The sequence below is a fragment of the Prinia subflava genome, chromosome 2 (assembly GCF_021018805.1).
Source record: "Prinia subflava isolate CZ2003 ecotype Zambia chromosome 2, Cam_Psub_1.2, whole genome shotgun sequence".
In the NCBI taxonomy this organism is placed as follows: Eukaryota; Metazoa; Chordata; class Aves; order Passeriformes; family Cisticolidae; genus Prinia; species Prinia subflava.
In genome coordinates, this window is record NC_086248.1 from 50,867,914 (window position 1) to 50,884,460 (window position 16,547).

A 16,547-nucleotide genomic window follows, 5' to 3' on the forward strand; every position below is an offset into this window, starting at 1 on the left:
CTCTAAAATAACTCATACAATACAGCACATTAGAATTGATGGCACTACTTATCTATATATGCCTGCTAGATATCTAAGCAAATGATCTTTTTGAAGTATGAATTTATCAATCTTTCTTTTTCTGACTTCAGAACACTAAAACACAACATGTACAGAAAGGCAAGTTGCCTCCTGGTGCTGACCATTTGCATGGTTTGGATAACAATCAGCTCTAGAAAGGTTCCATGAGGCTTTTCAACAAACCAAAAGAAAAAAAAAAAGAAAAAAAAAGTCATAGATCTCCTTTCTCTTCATATCTCTGCAGGTGTTCAAAGGCTCCAACTTATTTTAATCCAGATATTAGTGTTGCCAACTTATTGTTTTTATAACAATAGCTTATGCAGAGCGTGGGAAACCAGGCTTTTATGTTTTCACTGCCTGTGTCCCGATTCAGGACTTAGCAGAGAGATCCAAGATGTGCAGTAAACCTCTGGTACCACAACTAAACTACAAAGCTCTGTAACACATGATAATGCCTAACATAGAGATGAATTTAATACCTCATATATTTTCTGATGTGGACAGTAGAGAAACAGGCTTAAAAGATGAAAACAAATTTAAAGAATAGAGTTTTCAGCTCTGACCATCATTTTAAAGTGCTTATAAATTCTACAAAAGTAATAGAGCTGAATGCAATTTACCTCCAACTCCAAATCTAGGACAGTTTTCCTAATTTGATGGAATGACAGAAAAGGTGGATGGAATAGCTTCACCAGTCTTGTGTTACTCTTTCTTGGAAACCAGTGAGAGTCTGGCATGAGACTCTATGGCCTCTGAAGCAATCTCCAAAGATGGCATTTTTACAAATCATCTGGAGTGAACTGAATCTTGACTCTTGATCAGAATACCACTGAGGTCAAAAGGATTTAAAATTTGTGTTTGTAATGGAATCTTAGCTTGTATCTCATCATATATCCCATCATAAAAATCTTGCCTTTATTAGGAAATCATTTCTATTAGTTATTTCAGGGAAAAAACAAAAAAAATCACTCATTTTAGCAGTGCTGGTATTATGATTTATGCAATATATCAAATTGAAAAGGTGTCATTGCTTTAAAAATCTTTTGTTCTAAAATTGTAATCTTTTTAAGCATCAGTAAAAATGATGAGAATTGAAATATGTTTTCTAAAATGTTCTCATTTTTATGGTCAGAATATGTTATTGGAAATATAGTTTTAGCAAAACTTAAATTTTATTACGTATTTTGCTCATAAATACTGCTGAGAATTATCTTGAGCAGATAAGTAATATGAGTCCCTATTTAGTTCAAAATATTTTTAATTACATCTTTTCTCTAGAAATCAGATTAACTTGAAAGACCACTGTAAAATGAGACCCTCCATTTCTAAAAACTAGAAAGAATATGACACTGCCAAACCAAAATGGTAAATTTGATGGACAAAACTTTCATTTATATTTTTAATTCTTAGCTCTTGCATAATCTAAGAAAAAAACAAACAAAACAAAACAAAACAAAACAATCCCAAAACAAACAAACAAAAAAACCCAAAAAAACCCCAAAAAACCCCCCAAAAAACCACGGGCAAAAGGTGAGCTTATGTTTTAAATATTTACAAACTGGGCAGCTTAAAACACATTTTCAGCTTAAATTCATGTATAATCATAATCTGACTTTAATGTACAAATCAAAAAATCATCAGAAAATGTTCAGCTCTTTTCCACATTTCAATCAGATGTCACTAGGAGGCAATGACGTGAGCTGGTATTTATGTACCTAACATCTTTTTAAAACAATACAGAATTATTATATGTTTATGAAGGTAGTTAACAATACAGATCAACATATTTTTTTTGTTTTCTGAGGAAAGTCTCAGAAATCAGCCACTACAATCCTCATGTAACAAGGTAATCACTCCCAGTCCTATTTAGTAATTTGTTCAGTTCAGTTTATATAGATAAATCTCATAAGACAAGGGAGGGCATATTTTTGAAGCTCATTTCTAATAAAATGGACCTTGAACTTCTGCCCTGTCCATTAATATAAGTTAGCTTTCCAAATTAATTTTTAGTTTTGGCATCTAGGAATGAACAGATTGCATTGTGGTACAGAGTATTTCTGATAAGCAATGAATAAACATGGACAAGAAGAGGCTAATATCAAAATCTGAATACGAAATAGCAACTCGAGGCCTCAAGTCTGGAGAGGTTTAGCTGATTATGTTGATTAAAACACATCTAACAAAACCACTGTCACTGACATATGCAGATCTTTGCTCCTTTGGGAGTATCTGACTTTCAGAAGAATATCATAACAAGTAAAAACTCCCAACTAATTCATATTGTAAAATCTCCTACAACTCTAATAGAACTTTCCTAATTATTTCCCAGAGCTACCCTATTGTTCCTTCTTCAGCCAAATATCTTTCTTTTGTTGTTTGCTAACGGGACACTTCCTGCATGCACATTATAAAAGATCAGACAAAATTATGTATTCTGCACAGAGTACTGGCCTGATTTGTTAGACTGAGCATGAATAAAGTTCAGTACAAACAAAGACTTTAAAATTGAAATAGCTAAGATGCCATTGGGAAACTCTTGGCCATCAGTGGAAAAATTTTAGATGCCAAAATTGTATCTTTTCATCTTGCAACACACAAACATGCAGTTGGAGCAGTATGGGATATTTTCTTTCTAATCTTTAAAATCAGATCAGACAGTTCAATGGCTGAATAGTTTGTTCTCTGACTGGACAAGAGAAACTTATATTATTTATTGTGTGACTGTTTTCTCAATTCACCCTGACAAGTCAGTGATCCAAAATCATATTTCCCATATGGGGCCAAGTAATTTACAGGTAAGTAATACAGAACAAATGAATTATACTCTACTCTCAGACCTTTACTTTGTATTTATTTGCCTATAAAATTGAAAGCTGAAAATAAACAATTTTTTGAATAGTATTTTTTATGATAAATTTGCATCTTAGTATGATAACATTAAATAAGTTTTTTATGACTGCAATATGATTTGGACGTGACCATCAACTTTGCTTAATATATTTGTACATTACTTTAAGAGAAAAGAAATAGCAGCTTCTAACAGTGGAAGAATTTGACTGACTCATTTAAGGCCCAAGCTCCAGCTGATCAGTGCACTGGCAAGTACATTTTGTAGTCATACATAAAAAATGAATTATAGAGAGACCCTATAAATATAATATCTATAAAAATTGTTCCAACAATTAAGGTTTTACCTGGAAATGTTGTAGCATGATGACCTAAGAAACTGCTGAGGGCAGAAGATATTTCATTACTGGTTTTATTAAAAGTTTCAATAAAAATATTGTGGCTTTCCATTTCAACATCTCATGCAGAGCAGTGAAACCAAAGATAACTATGCTGAGTTCCCTGTGAGAGGCAGGAAGATAAAAATCAACATTAAATAGAACTGGAAGAAAAGTGGGTTTATTGTTCAGACAGACACAAAATGTAAACAAATAGTTCAAATACTGAAGGGTATATTGGATTGTAGAACATGGTTTTAATTGACATTTCTCAGTACTGATCAACACAGTGATCTTTTAACACACTTTTAATAGTGTTTCTTTTTGCAACTATTAACCTCTCCAGGTTAAGAAATCACTTTATCAAATGTCAGTTTTCTGTTGTGGAAGACAGCGGGGCTGATGCAGTCCCATAAAGATTTTACCTGCCAACATTTAGAATGGTGATTTTATTGTCTCAGGCAAACCTTAAAGTTATGCCTTGGCATGAGAGAGTAGTACAGATCTATCCCATCCTAGAAAGCTGGTGCCTGGAGGTACACATTCCTTGTTAACTAGTAGAAGAAAATTTTGTGAAAATAGTCATCTTTGCCTATAATATTCACGTGACAAAGCACCATATTTTTTCAAATGTTGGTACCATGGTGTTTAGAAAATAAGATTTTGGGGATCCTTCATTACTCAGAAGTGAGAAGAAAAACGTCACTGAAAACTTTTTCTATTTCCTAAGAAATGTATTACTTCCAGTTTCTGTCAGACACAGTTTCAGTGGACTTCAGTGGAAGTGTAATCAGTGAACATGGCAGAATCTGACAGAATGAATATGGCAGAATCTGACAGAATATTCCTTTGCAGGAAGTACCAGTTTTGGGGGCCTGAAGTTTGGTTATATTAGGGACACTCATCCCTAGATTTAGACATGAGGTTTAATGTAGTTTGTTTGTCCTTAGACCTTCCCACCCTGTTATCTGGTGAGTTTCTTGCCTGTCCCCTTCAGATGCAGGTGAAGCAGTAAAACAGCTTCATCAGAAATAAGCGCAAAAATTGCACCATGTAAAACCATGTGCTTGCTATTTTGCTCAGCTGTCAGGAAGGAAGAGAACACCTCAATCAATTGAAACAGGTGAAGTAGAAGACATGCCTTTCACTTTTGAGGTGAGTGCTTCCAGATAGCTTGAAACCTTCAGCTCTGTGGTTCTAATGAAAGACTCCAGCATGCCTAAGGTTCTTCATGCAGAAATTGCACCTTTCGCTTTCCTCAGAAGAATCTGATACCCCTTTATTTGTCATACTTTATTCTCTATTTACTGTTCTGCCACAAGAACGACAAGCAGGTAAAGTTACTGCCCCCAGTCTTCCCCTTCTTACCTGCTCCCAAGCAACCTCTTTTAGTGCACTTGTATAATATCAGCTTTTATTTCTATTTCATTCTGAAGCTCTGCAGCTTCGCTCCACAACAATGAAGCTCTCCTGGAACTGGGAGCAGTGGGGGCTGTTATGCATTGTCATCTCACCTAGTTGTTATCTCTACACAAGAACTGTGCTATGAAAACAGTACCCTGTTTAGGCACTAACATAGCAAAGTTCCTGTCTGCCCCCCAGGACTACACTGAACTTGCATAAACCATATTATCTTACTATATTTTAGATCAGAAAATCCTGATTCAATCTCAGCAGAAATTAGGTCAACTCTTTTCATTCTAAAAATCAATATAATAAATATTCCTTTATATATTCAAGTTTTTGGTGCTTTTTGTTAGGCACGGGCAATGACAGGTAGACACTGAGCCTAGCTAGGTTCTTTATTTCGAAGAGGAAGTCTGAGCAGAAGGTACTGAAATTCTTTGCTTTTTAATGTCTGCTAGAATACAGGTGGATAGCAGATTGTTGCTGATGCTGGTGAACTCAAGACAGGAACAATCTACACTAATAAGTTTTAGTCTGCCTAGAAAATCTTCCCTGCATTAAAATGATATCACTTGTCCATGCAACACTAAATTCTTCAGTGACACGAATCTGTCCTCTTCCTCTTAGCCTTTTCCCGGTACAGTTCCCCTTGTTTGAAGTCAGAATACACTAGAGATTGTTCCCAGCAGGAAATGTGTCCAACATCATCCTGTTTTCTAAGCTTGTATAAGCCTCCATTAGCAGAAATCTTGGTGATTCCATGTCTGCTGGTCTTGCTGCTATGCAGCTGTCATTATCTTTATTAGAATACGTGTAGCTGTATTTACTGACATGAGTGGTGAGAATATTTTAAATCAGTACATTTTAAGTTATCTGTGGCTTATTTACAAAATTTTGGAATCACCCTTACATTCTAACTGCATACAGGAGGGGTAAAATCTGTGGAGTTTTAGTAACACTTTGGATCACAAAAATTTTATGTTCTGGTTATAAAAATGACACAATGTTGGATATGCTTGAGATTATGGATATTTCTTTCTTGACTGAAGATAGATCAAATAAACTCTTGCACATGGATCTTGAGCCTTTTCATGTTTAAACCAGTCAACTTGAATTATTTTTGTATACAATATTGATATTTTCCACTGAAAAAAGACAAGAAAACAGATAGAAAATAATTCTGCAGGACTTTGTTTCTGTTTTTTCACTGATGGCTCTAAATAGTGCTATGTAATCAGAGAATAGCTGAAGTTGTAAGTCCTCTCTAGAGACAGTCTATTCAAACCCTTTGATCAGAGTAAGGTCACCTGGACCAGGTTCCTCAGACCATGTCCAGTCAGGCTTAAATAACTCTGAGGATGGAAACACCACAACCTTGCTTGTCAATCTGTCCTAGTGGCTGATCATGTGCATAGTAAAAAAGGTTTTTTCCTTCTGTTTAAATGGAATTTCTTGTATTTTAATTTTTGCCAACTGACACTTTACCTTTCACTTGCACTACTGGAAAGAATATTTCTCCATCTTCTTTACCACCCACACTGAGTGCTCAAACACATAGATCAGATCCGTCAGAGCCTTCCCTTCCCTGGTCTAAACTCTCAATGTCCCTTCATATATGAGGTGCTCCATCCAGTATGTCCATGTCACTTTTGTACTGGAGAGTCAGAACTGGATTCCAGATATCTTTTACTAGTGCACAGTAAAGGGGAAGGATCACTTCATTTGCACGTGAAGATCCTAATGCAGCCCAACGTGCTGTTGGCTGCCTTTGCAACAAGGATGCACTGTTAGGTCATGGTCAACTTGTTGTCCACCAGGACCCTAAGGGCCTTTTCTGAAAAGCTGCTTTCCAATCTGCCTGTCCCCAGACCGCTGTCATATCAGGTTATTTCTGTCCAGCTGCAGGACTTTGCATTTCCCATTGCTGACTTTCATGATATTCCTACTGGTCCATTTCTCCAGCATGTTTGAGATTCCTCTGAGGTGCAGACTTGCCCTCCTGTGCACTATTTCCCTCATTTGATATAACCTGTGATTGTTCTGAGGGCAATATCAAGCAATCTGCAAATACTGCAAGCAACCACTCTTTCTCTTTGGAGTCTAGTTTTATGTTGTGTTTAGCTACCAAGGGCCACAGGCAACACAGTTGGCTCATAACAGTAAACGTGTCATAAAGTATAGGTGAGCAGCTCTTAACCACCTTTGTCACTTCCCCATTTAATGTTCCCCAGGAGATTAGCATTAGAGATTTTCCCCAGAACATGCTAACAATGTTCCAGCGCTGACAGTCCGAGATTGCAGACTCAGCACTAGAGCTTGATCAGTATCTACACACTACGTGCTCCTCTGCCACATCCCCTGTAGGACTTGATCCCACGTGTCCCTCCAGAGGAGACTCACCAAAGATACCATTGCTCCTATTTATATGAGCATGTCAGAAGGAGACAACAATGTTACCCGTCTTGCTTATATACGAACTGAACAGTTCAGGCCAGTCATGTCTCAGTGAGGGTCTGGAAGTCTGCATCCACATTGCCCCTGAGGCATCAAGTCCATCTCATGCTGAGTGTTCAATCTCACCCATTATTCAGAAACAAGCATTCAAAGGTTGGTGAGTTGGACACAAAACAAAACAAAACAAAACGGTGATTTCCTGCTTGCCAAAGCAAACAAGATTGTGAAAGTAACTGTGAAGGCAACTGAAGCTTCTAAACCCAGGTTGACTAGGAAGTTTTAAAGTATTGTGCAGGACATCCATCCATCCATCCATCCATCCATCCATCCATCCATCCATCCATGAATTCTGGCTGCAGCTAAAGAAACATGACTACTTTATACTGCTGCTTCAGACTGTAGAGGATCTGCTGGACTCCCCAGTGCAAGATTCTCTATGGACTGAGGCAAACGATTCCTTGCACTGCTCAGGTCTGAATGTGATGGAGGAATGTGGGTTTCTAAGTCAGAAGAAAGAGTCTTCAAAGAAGAATCTCTGGCTATGGAACCAGTAGTACAAGGAAAAGTATATCCAAAATAAACAGCTCAGGTTTTTTTGTATTGACCCGGTGATTTTCTTACTTTTTTCTAATAGCCTTGCAACAAGAATTTCTGAATAGTACATTAGAACCAGAATTAGCATAACAGGAGGGAAGAACTAAATGCTGAAAATTGTTGTCACCAGCCATAGGGAAAAAAAATACTAAAGAAGCAACAGCCATAAACACAGGGAAAGTAGATCCACACATTTAACTTGTATATGCGTATTAGGTTGATTTTTATATCCCCAACTCATACTTATGATCCAGAAAAAAAAAGGGATAATAGATCTCAGGGGGTTTATGACTAGAACATCTGAAGTATCTACACGAGGGCAAATGAATAAACCTAGAAATCCATTGAAGTTGTTAAAGAAATTATGTCATCACCATTTACAGGTCAGTAATCTGTGGGGGAAAAAAATTTAAAAAATTAAAAAAAAAAAAAAAAAAAAAAAAGTGGGTGGTGCATGGCAAAAGACGAAGAGATGAAAAATATCAGAATTAAAGTGTCACTCTCCCATGCTACACAGACCAGGCAATTCATTGTACTCTCAGAAAAAGAGGGGTTCAAAGGTCAGCTGGTGTTAAACCTGAACACTAATGATATTACTGCCTGTGCCATGGGTTCTGATGACTGGGAACATGGCCAGAGCATCTTAGCTAGTAAAATATCTCAATTAGCTGCAAACTCTTTGCCAAGTTGCTCAGACACATAATATGGCTCTCCTATCTCATTCAGTCAAATAATTTTTGGAATTCAACAAATGTCACTAGACAGAGGCAACTGGAGGCAAGCAATGATGCTAGAAAACCTTTCTTTTCTAAGGAGTAAAGAGAGTTTTTCCTCTACAAATGCTTCCGCAAGGTACTGATTACAGGTATATAATTTAAATTTAGACAATTTTTAAAAGTTCCTACATTTTGTTTTATTGTAGGGCAAACTCCCTCCAATTGTTGCATCTCTTTGATACTTTTAACTGTTATTTTACCTTGCAGCTGGATGGTTCAGATCCTTTGTTTGATTATTAAAAATCCCAGTTGTTTCCACATTATGCCAAGTAAATACCAACTTCATTCTTTTATCTTGTATCTCACACTGTAGCTACAGAGCTATAATTTCTTTTATATTCATCTTCTGCCTCTCTAGTTTTGACACAAATATCTGTCTGATTGTGTCTTCACAAAACATTTTGAATTTACTAAAACAGCATACTTTGGCAAAATAAAAGTACTTCCACGTCTAGTAAACAAAACTATTTTCATACATGTACTTGCATGTATATACATGGATATATTTCTACTATACCTTGAATAACTGGTATTTATCTTTAAATATTTTCTTAAATCATCTTTACAAATATCTTGTAATAATTTATTATATGCCATATGTTTCAAATTTTCTTATAGATTATATAAAAGGAGTGTCAAAAGTCTTACTGAAGTCAAGTTATCTCACGTCTTTAAATTCTTCACCTGATGGGTCAATCCCTGTAAAAGAAGAATTTTAAACTAATCTAACATAATTTGGTCTTGAGAAATTTAGGTCTGCTGTTTTCCCTCATCTTTAACCATGCACAAATTGATTGTTAAATGTCATGTTTCAATATCTTCTAAGGTACTATCATGCATCTGACCAATATGCTGGGTCTTTATTCTTTCTTTTTAACCTGTAAGATCTAAATTTTCTTTCTTCAGCCTCCTTGAGTGCCAATTGCATTGAAATTCTTGCATCAATCTTCATTCCCAGACCTTGTTGTAGGATTTTTGATCATTAAATTGTGTCTTCATGAAGTGATTTTTTTTCACGTAAAGCTATACTGGATAATCATAGTCCTCCTTCATGTTGAGAAAGTGGCTTGTCTGGCCTTGGGTAGATGGTACAAAAGAAATATTTGCTGATGTAGTTTTGCTTATTTATTTGAAGGGGACCCTTGGACCAGTTATGCTTACTTCTTTTGAAACTGAAGACAAAGTATCAGGCCATCTGTAGATTTGCCTTAATCTCAGCACCAGCTTCTTTATTTGTGTGTATATATATATATATATATATATATATATGACCTCACATGTCCATTTTTTTTTTTGTTCTTTTTTTTGCAAACAAAGAATTTTTTAATTGATTTTGATATTCTTCATAGCAGGTAATTCTTTATGTGGGAGCATTTCCTCTGTGCCAAGTTCTCTCTTGAATGATAACTTTTGTTATTATTTTAAAGATTTTTCTCAGTTTGGAGACAGCTTTCAGATGTTTGACGTCTATGTGTCTATCTTTTATTTAAAGGAATCTCTCTGATAATCTATCCATTCATTTAACTGTAGTGCACTAACCTCTATATCTGATGATATTTCATAACAGTTCATGAACATTTATGAGCTGTACTGTACCCAGAAAGCAACAAACAGTTTGCTAGACCCCCAATTTTTATTCCCAGTCATTACAATTTTTGCCTTTGTCTGCGCATATGTGGCCTGCAATGGATTTGTCTTGGATCCAGCTGGCACTGGCTCTATCAGACATAGGGGAAGTTTCTGGAAGCTTTTCACAGGATCATATGCATGTGAATGTAAAATGAACACACACACATCTTTCCATTGAAGTGTGTCAAGCCATCACTTAATAGTGGAATTTTTTCCCTCTAGCAGGGCTTTCTCCTCAAAATTACTGGAGCTATGTTTGAAGCTGAACAAGAAATGGGAGAATAGAGCTCAGATTTGTTGTTGTTGTTGTTGTTGTTGTTGTTGTTGTTGTTGTTGTTGCTGTTTTTTGGCAGAAGTTCACCTTCCACATAGGCTAGAACCTGCTGACTCGTTACAAAAATGCAGGGGAACTTTTTTGAAGTAGAGATAAAAGAGAACTGATGTTATGATATCAAGGTCTGCATTCCATTGTCATCTGGATCTTCACTCTATTTGCTACAGAAATGTCAGGCTATTTAGATGTAGAGTTTGGGTTTGGTAGGTCTGGGTTGTACAACAAAGCAGACGTGTGACTGGAACTGCACTACTTTTTCAAAACTAACTTCTACTTGGGTCTCATATGCAGCCCTAAAAACACTTTATTTACTTTCAGAAAGGCTTATCTATAGACCAAAAATATTATTATTCTAAACAATGTTGCTTGTTAGCAGGTAGAGTGAAGAAAACATACACAGTAACTAGAGTTTATAAAGTCTATACCAGGTAAATCTGTAAGAGTTGTCTTGACTTGTCTCAGCTTTAGAGTGATTTTTTTCACTGTGTTAAGTGGGCTGTTATAAGTACATATAATGGACTCATGAGTTTATTTAGTCCCAAAGTGTATAGAGAGATGAAAAAATTCAGAAAGCTTTGTAATACAAAATGCACATTAGTGTTTCTAGCCAGCATGCATTATAAGACCTTTTAAAATATTTTGCAATTGTTTTATGTCTTTCCATTCCCAGGCTATGCCGTCAGTTAAGTTTATGTAAGTAAATGCAATTATGTTAGTGCTGAAGTAGTATAGACTGTGTTTGAATCCCAGCCTTTTCTTGGCCTTTGAAGCTGTTTGTGTATAAAACTGTTCCTTCATGTGCATATGGCTACAGATTTGGCTGAGTCCACACCTGTGCAAACATGTGCTATTGTGTGTGGGGATTATACAGTGAGTGTTTGAGTGCCAGATCTCCCACTTGTGTACTGCTAGTGTTGAGGAGCAAGTCGAGAGTGGGTGCAAGTGTTTGCACTGCTGGATGTGGGAAGGTGTAATTGTTAGTGCAACTTCACAAGTGCATAAAGGAACTGGCAGGTTGAATGTCTGGTCTGTGAGGCTGAGTGACAATGGTTGCACCGGTATGAACATCTCAGCTCATGGCAGAACACCTAAACATGCACTGAGTTGTTGAGTATCTACACCTAAAATTACCTCACCCATGTCAAATTTGAGCTCTAGGAAGTCACAATCTAGGTCCCTGGAAGGCCAGGCAGAGAGCAGGAACAGTTTTCCGTGTCTCCCTGCAGTGTGCCCTCTGCAAGATTCATGGGGTAAAGCAGATGTAGGGGGGGGGAAAAAAAACAAAAAACAAAAAAAAAAAAAAAAAACAAAAAAAAACCCCACAAAACCCCAACCACCAACAACCCCCTCAAAAAACTAACAAAAAAGAACCACCTCCCCCACCTGTTTTTGTTCAGCTGTTTACCCATTTCACACACTTTCTTAAGTTCCCAGACTTGCTTCGAGAAAGTTTCCACAGCTTCTCTTTTTCTGCCTTATCCTCTCTCTTCAGTGTTTTGTGATTTTTCTCTCCTCATTTGGCTGCATGGAACCATTTTTCAAAAGAGAGAGAGCAACTGTAGAAAAGGTAATTTTTTCCAAAGGAAAGAAAAAACACCTGCAGATGAGAGGTGGCTACTGGGCAGAGCTTTCTTTCAAAACTCTATTTACTAGTGAGGATTGAGTTAGCAGTAAGCTGTGACTTCAGCAGAGGTACCTTTAAAATGGAAGTGTTGATAAGTGTGTAAGTTGGGACACGCTGAAGTGTACTGTCACACTCAGTATGCAACGTCTGAAGAACAAAAAGACTCAGTTTAAGATGAAATGAATAGTAAGTTGAAATACTATGATGCCTTGATTGAGGAAAAAGAGACTATTGCAGAAACTTACCCTGCTTGACAATGGTGAGATTAGGAGGTGTCACATCCTTGCAGAAACAGACAACGATAGTTCTAATAAAAGTTTCTGTATTGGGAAAGCAATGTAGGAAAAAATATACTGAATGGAAAGCATGATAACAAAGAATTATACCACTTGCCTTAAGCCTATTCAGGCTTCTGAAAACACTAACACTTTAAAAGACTGAGTGGAAAACAACATCGACCATAATACTGTCAGAATGCACTGCTGCCTCACCTCATTTGCACTGACAGCTTCTTGTTGGTCTATTCTCGCTGGGGTCGCTGCCATCTCATCCCTTTCTTTGGGAGATGTCTCCTTGCACAGTGTTGATGGGATAGTTAGGGTCCCCTTAGATCTACTGTATTGAGAAAACTTTCTTCATTTTCCCACTTACTCCTTTTTTTTATTTTATGTGTGAGCACTCTGCACCTCCTGCAGTAACTCCCATCTTCCTTGATGAAGGACTAGCACGCCATAAAGTATGGCTTCAAATGGTGGGCAAGCCCAACCTACAGCATTTCTTAACCTGGGGCCTGGAAAACAGGTATCTTTCTTGGAGCAATGGGTTCATGACTAAAAAGCTCTCTGGGGAGATGGGAAGGGTCATTGCATCTAGAGATACTATGACTCCCACCTAGTGTGTTTTGGCTTTCATTAAGGTGTTTTTAATCTAAAAATATTTTGTAATCTTAAAGTTATTTTCTGTGTGATTTCTCACATGCAAATAATTCACCTAAGTGCAAATGCACCCCAACCCTTGCAACTTCTACATATTCTTTAAACAAATTACTTTAATGAAAACTCTTATCAGTGTCATGATTACATTTTTTTCCACTTAAAATTCACATAAATTAGATTGCTCTAATGATCTGTTCCAGGCATAAAACTTATGGTCTGTAAATAATTAACTCAAAAATTATCTATTTACCATATATATTAAATCAGTAGGAGAGAAATATATTTGTATACATTTATCAAAAAAAAGTCAAGTACTTTTTTGAATGAGTGATAGTCAAATGTAAAATTTAGTCATAGGTTTTCTAAACCTGTATCTAAGTGAATTTTCAGCAAATGTATTTTTAACTTCTACTGTTTGATGCCATATATCATGCATATCTGAAGAATGTTGATTTTGTAAGGCTTGCATTTTCATAATCTGGCACTTACTGAACTCAAAGAGCTTTCAGCAAAACCTCATCCAATTTGGTGACTCCAGCAGACATGATAAATCCCATAACTCTATTGTCTCCTTTCCTCTTCTCTATTTTTATAGGAATCTGTAACAAGAAGTGGCAACATTCTTTTTGTTTGAGCCAGTTTTAACACTTGAACTTAAAATAACTAAGATTGCAGGAATTTTTGTTTGGTTTCAAACTGATGATCTCTCTATTATTCCTTTGCTTCCTAACTTGTAAAGAATGAAACAGATGTGTATTTATGAGACAACTTCTTAGAATAAATTAAGGACTGGCTTCCAAAAGTTATGAGCAGCTTTTATTTCTTGTCTAGACATATTTTTAAATTGGAAAAGAGAAAAAGAATTTTTATTGCTTTTATAGTATGACAATGTTTTGATTAATGTTGTATTTAAAAAATCCAATCAAAACAGCAACCCACCTACTTCTACTTGAGGCAAGAAAAGTTGCTTTTTGCAACACAAGGTTTTATCTCTCATTGCACCAATCTGATATTTATGTGAGGTTCACACTCTACTGACTGAGCCCATCAGAGATCTCTCCTGATGAAACAAACCAGGAGGGAGTGGTCAATATTTTTGTCAATACATACACAAAAAAGGATTCTGTCTGAAGTTTAGCATTCTCCCTTGCATGAAATAATTTTACTGGAGAAAATTTGATACCCAGATTTCTCATGAAAAATTTTTCCATGTGCATTGACTCTCAATTAATTTCCAGTGTCTTTCTTCACATATAGAAAGGAGTTCAGTTCATGCTGTTTTCCTGGACATGGTGTTTCACTTTCACAGATACTTTAAAAACCAAACAAGAAAAATACAGTGAGACATGATGAGAAAATCTCCAAAGATTTAGAACATGGGTTTGAAAATTATGCTCCAGATGTTAATTGTCACAGACATATAGACCTTAATGGAATTGTTCTGATACATGCCAGCTGAAGGTCTAACCCAGAATGTTCATGGGAAGACTTGAATGTGTGAAACTGGGCGTCCAGTCGAGAATAAATTAACTGTCTTGGACAACCAGATCACATTCATTTGGAAAGGAGCCTCACTTGTTGGCATTGATTTTAAACCCATTTTTTAAGCACCTTTAATAGTGCCTGATTCAAACTCAATGAAGTCAGTGGAACAGTTCCCTTTAAAGGGCCTGGAATCAGGCACATCATGAAAACTGTTTCACCATATGTTTCAATGACATTTAAGTTCACTCATCTTGCTTGAAGAATTCTTTATTCAGCTACTCACAGCTTGAGATTCTCAGTTCTTTGGACATTTTTGGTCAATTTCATTTTTGTTTGGAAGAAGCTGGAATGGGAAGAACTCAGGGAACATTTTTAAGCTAGGAAAAATCACAAGCATTCTGGAGTTGGCTTGAAGTATTGAGAATTTTTTTAATGACAATTTAATTCTGATTGCTAAAATTTTGATACAGAAGAGAGTATTACTGGTATGCCAGAGATAGAAAAAGTTTCAAAATTCTTTTTCCACATTTATTTTGTTTTGAAAGAAGGAGCAAAATAAAAGTCAGAAACTACATTTTTGAAAGATCATGAAAGACCATCTAAGATAGTTTTTGGTGTTTGTGGAAGCTTTACTGATGAGACACATTTATTATGGGATGATTATCCTTCAAAACTGTAACAATGCACCACTAGAAGTATGCTTGTCATTGCTCTCAATATTCTTGCTATAACACTGGCAGCAGTTTGGGATACACCTCCAACAATATCAGTATGATCCCATGGGGAAGAAGAGATATTTATGCACAAACCTTCACCGAATTGTCCCATCTTTAAGAGCTTAAAATCTCCTGTGAACTGATAAACATCTAAAAAGAAAAACTGTTTATTACTAGAAAGAGCAAATATGAATGGAAAATAAGAAAAATGTGTGTACAAAATTCATGTCTGGAATTCGTTTTTCTGAGTTACAAGGCAATAGTTAGTCTAAAACTAAAAATAAAGACAAGCTGAAAAGAATCCTAATAGTGTGGTTTCTTTTGAACTGCAAATTGACACAGACATTTTATGGGAAGAAAAAAAAATGAGGCAAATCATGTACCAGTGTGAAACAGTGAACGTATGCTGCAAAGGATATGAATTCCCTTACAATGGTGATAACTTCCATATTCAGCAGAGGTGGATTTAAAATGCGGTCGAGTCATGCTAGTTTTTTGCTGTCAAATCATTGCAATTTCAAAGGCATGAACAAGGAGTTATGCACATGGAATATCTTACTGTGAAATGAGGAACAGGGCCTGTGGTAATAAAAATATTTACATCTACATACACTTTCTTAAAAAAAACCAGACAAGCTTCCCCCTGCTGAAAATCCCTGCCCCCTATTACAACAGCCAGAATAATGACAAAAAAGAAAAAACCAATACGGCTAAGGAAAATTTTGCACCTATTGGCTAGTCTCCTAGTGTTCCAGGGTTTTATCTTTTCTGATTTAAAAAAAAAAAATATTGAGAGACAAATTTTTGAAAAAATAATGCTTGCACTGTGCTATCACCCTAGATTTCTGGACTGAGGAGAATAGGATAGGCTTCTGGATAATTGTTCTTTATTCAATGTATTTTGTCTGTCAAGGAACCTTCACAGTTCTTCACAAAATTTAAACATCTTAGCATAGTTCCGTCAAAGGATGGATTTGCACCGAACACAAATTTTTAATTGCAGTAGTTTATGTAAATATGAATATGATGGGATTTTTGAAATTGTTTCATACCTAATGGGTATCCACAATCACTTAGATGCCTTCTCTCTCCATAGTCAGCAGTTACATTAGCACACGACCTCCCTGAGGCAGCTGAATCCTTGTTTCCCTTTGGAAAATCTCCACTTTCACCTGCATTGCATTTTTGAAAGCCCTATAAAATGTTTAAGGAAAATCAAACATGTTAGTCTAAGCAACAGGTCTTTGCTAACTTAACTCATTTGGCTAAAATGGATTAGGAAGTCACTGCAAGTGAAAAGATGACAAGT

General features: G+C 36.2%; 1 long non-coding RNA gene across 1 annotated transcript; it reads right to left on the reverse strand.

Moving 5' to 3' along the window:
* Nucleotides 1-10,459: 10,459 nt before the first annotated feature.
* Nucleotides 10,460-16,547, reverse strand: LOC134547730 (uncharacterized). The gene is made up of 3 exons (XR_010079579.1): nucleotides 16,291-16,547; nucleotides 13,527-13,636; nucleotides 10,460-12,422 (listed from the first exon to the last, which is right to left on the reverse strand). It is a non-coding gene; the product is annotated as an uncharacterized LOC134547730 (long non-coding RNA).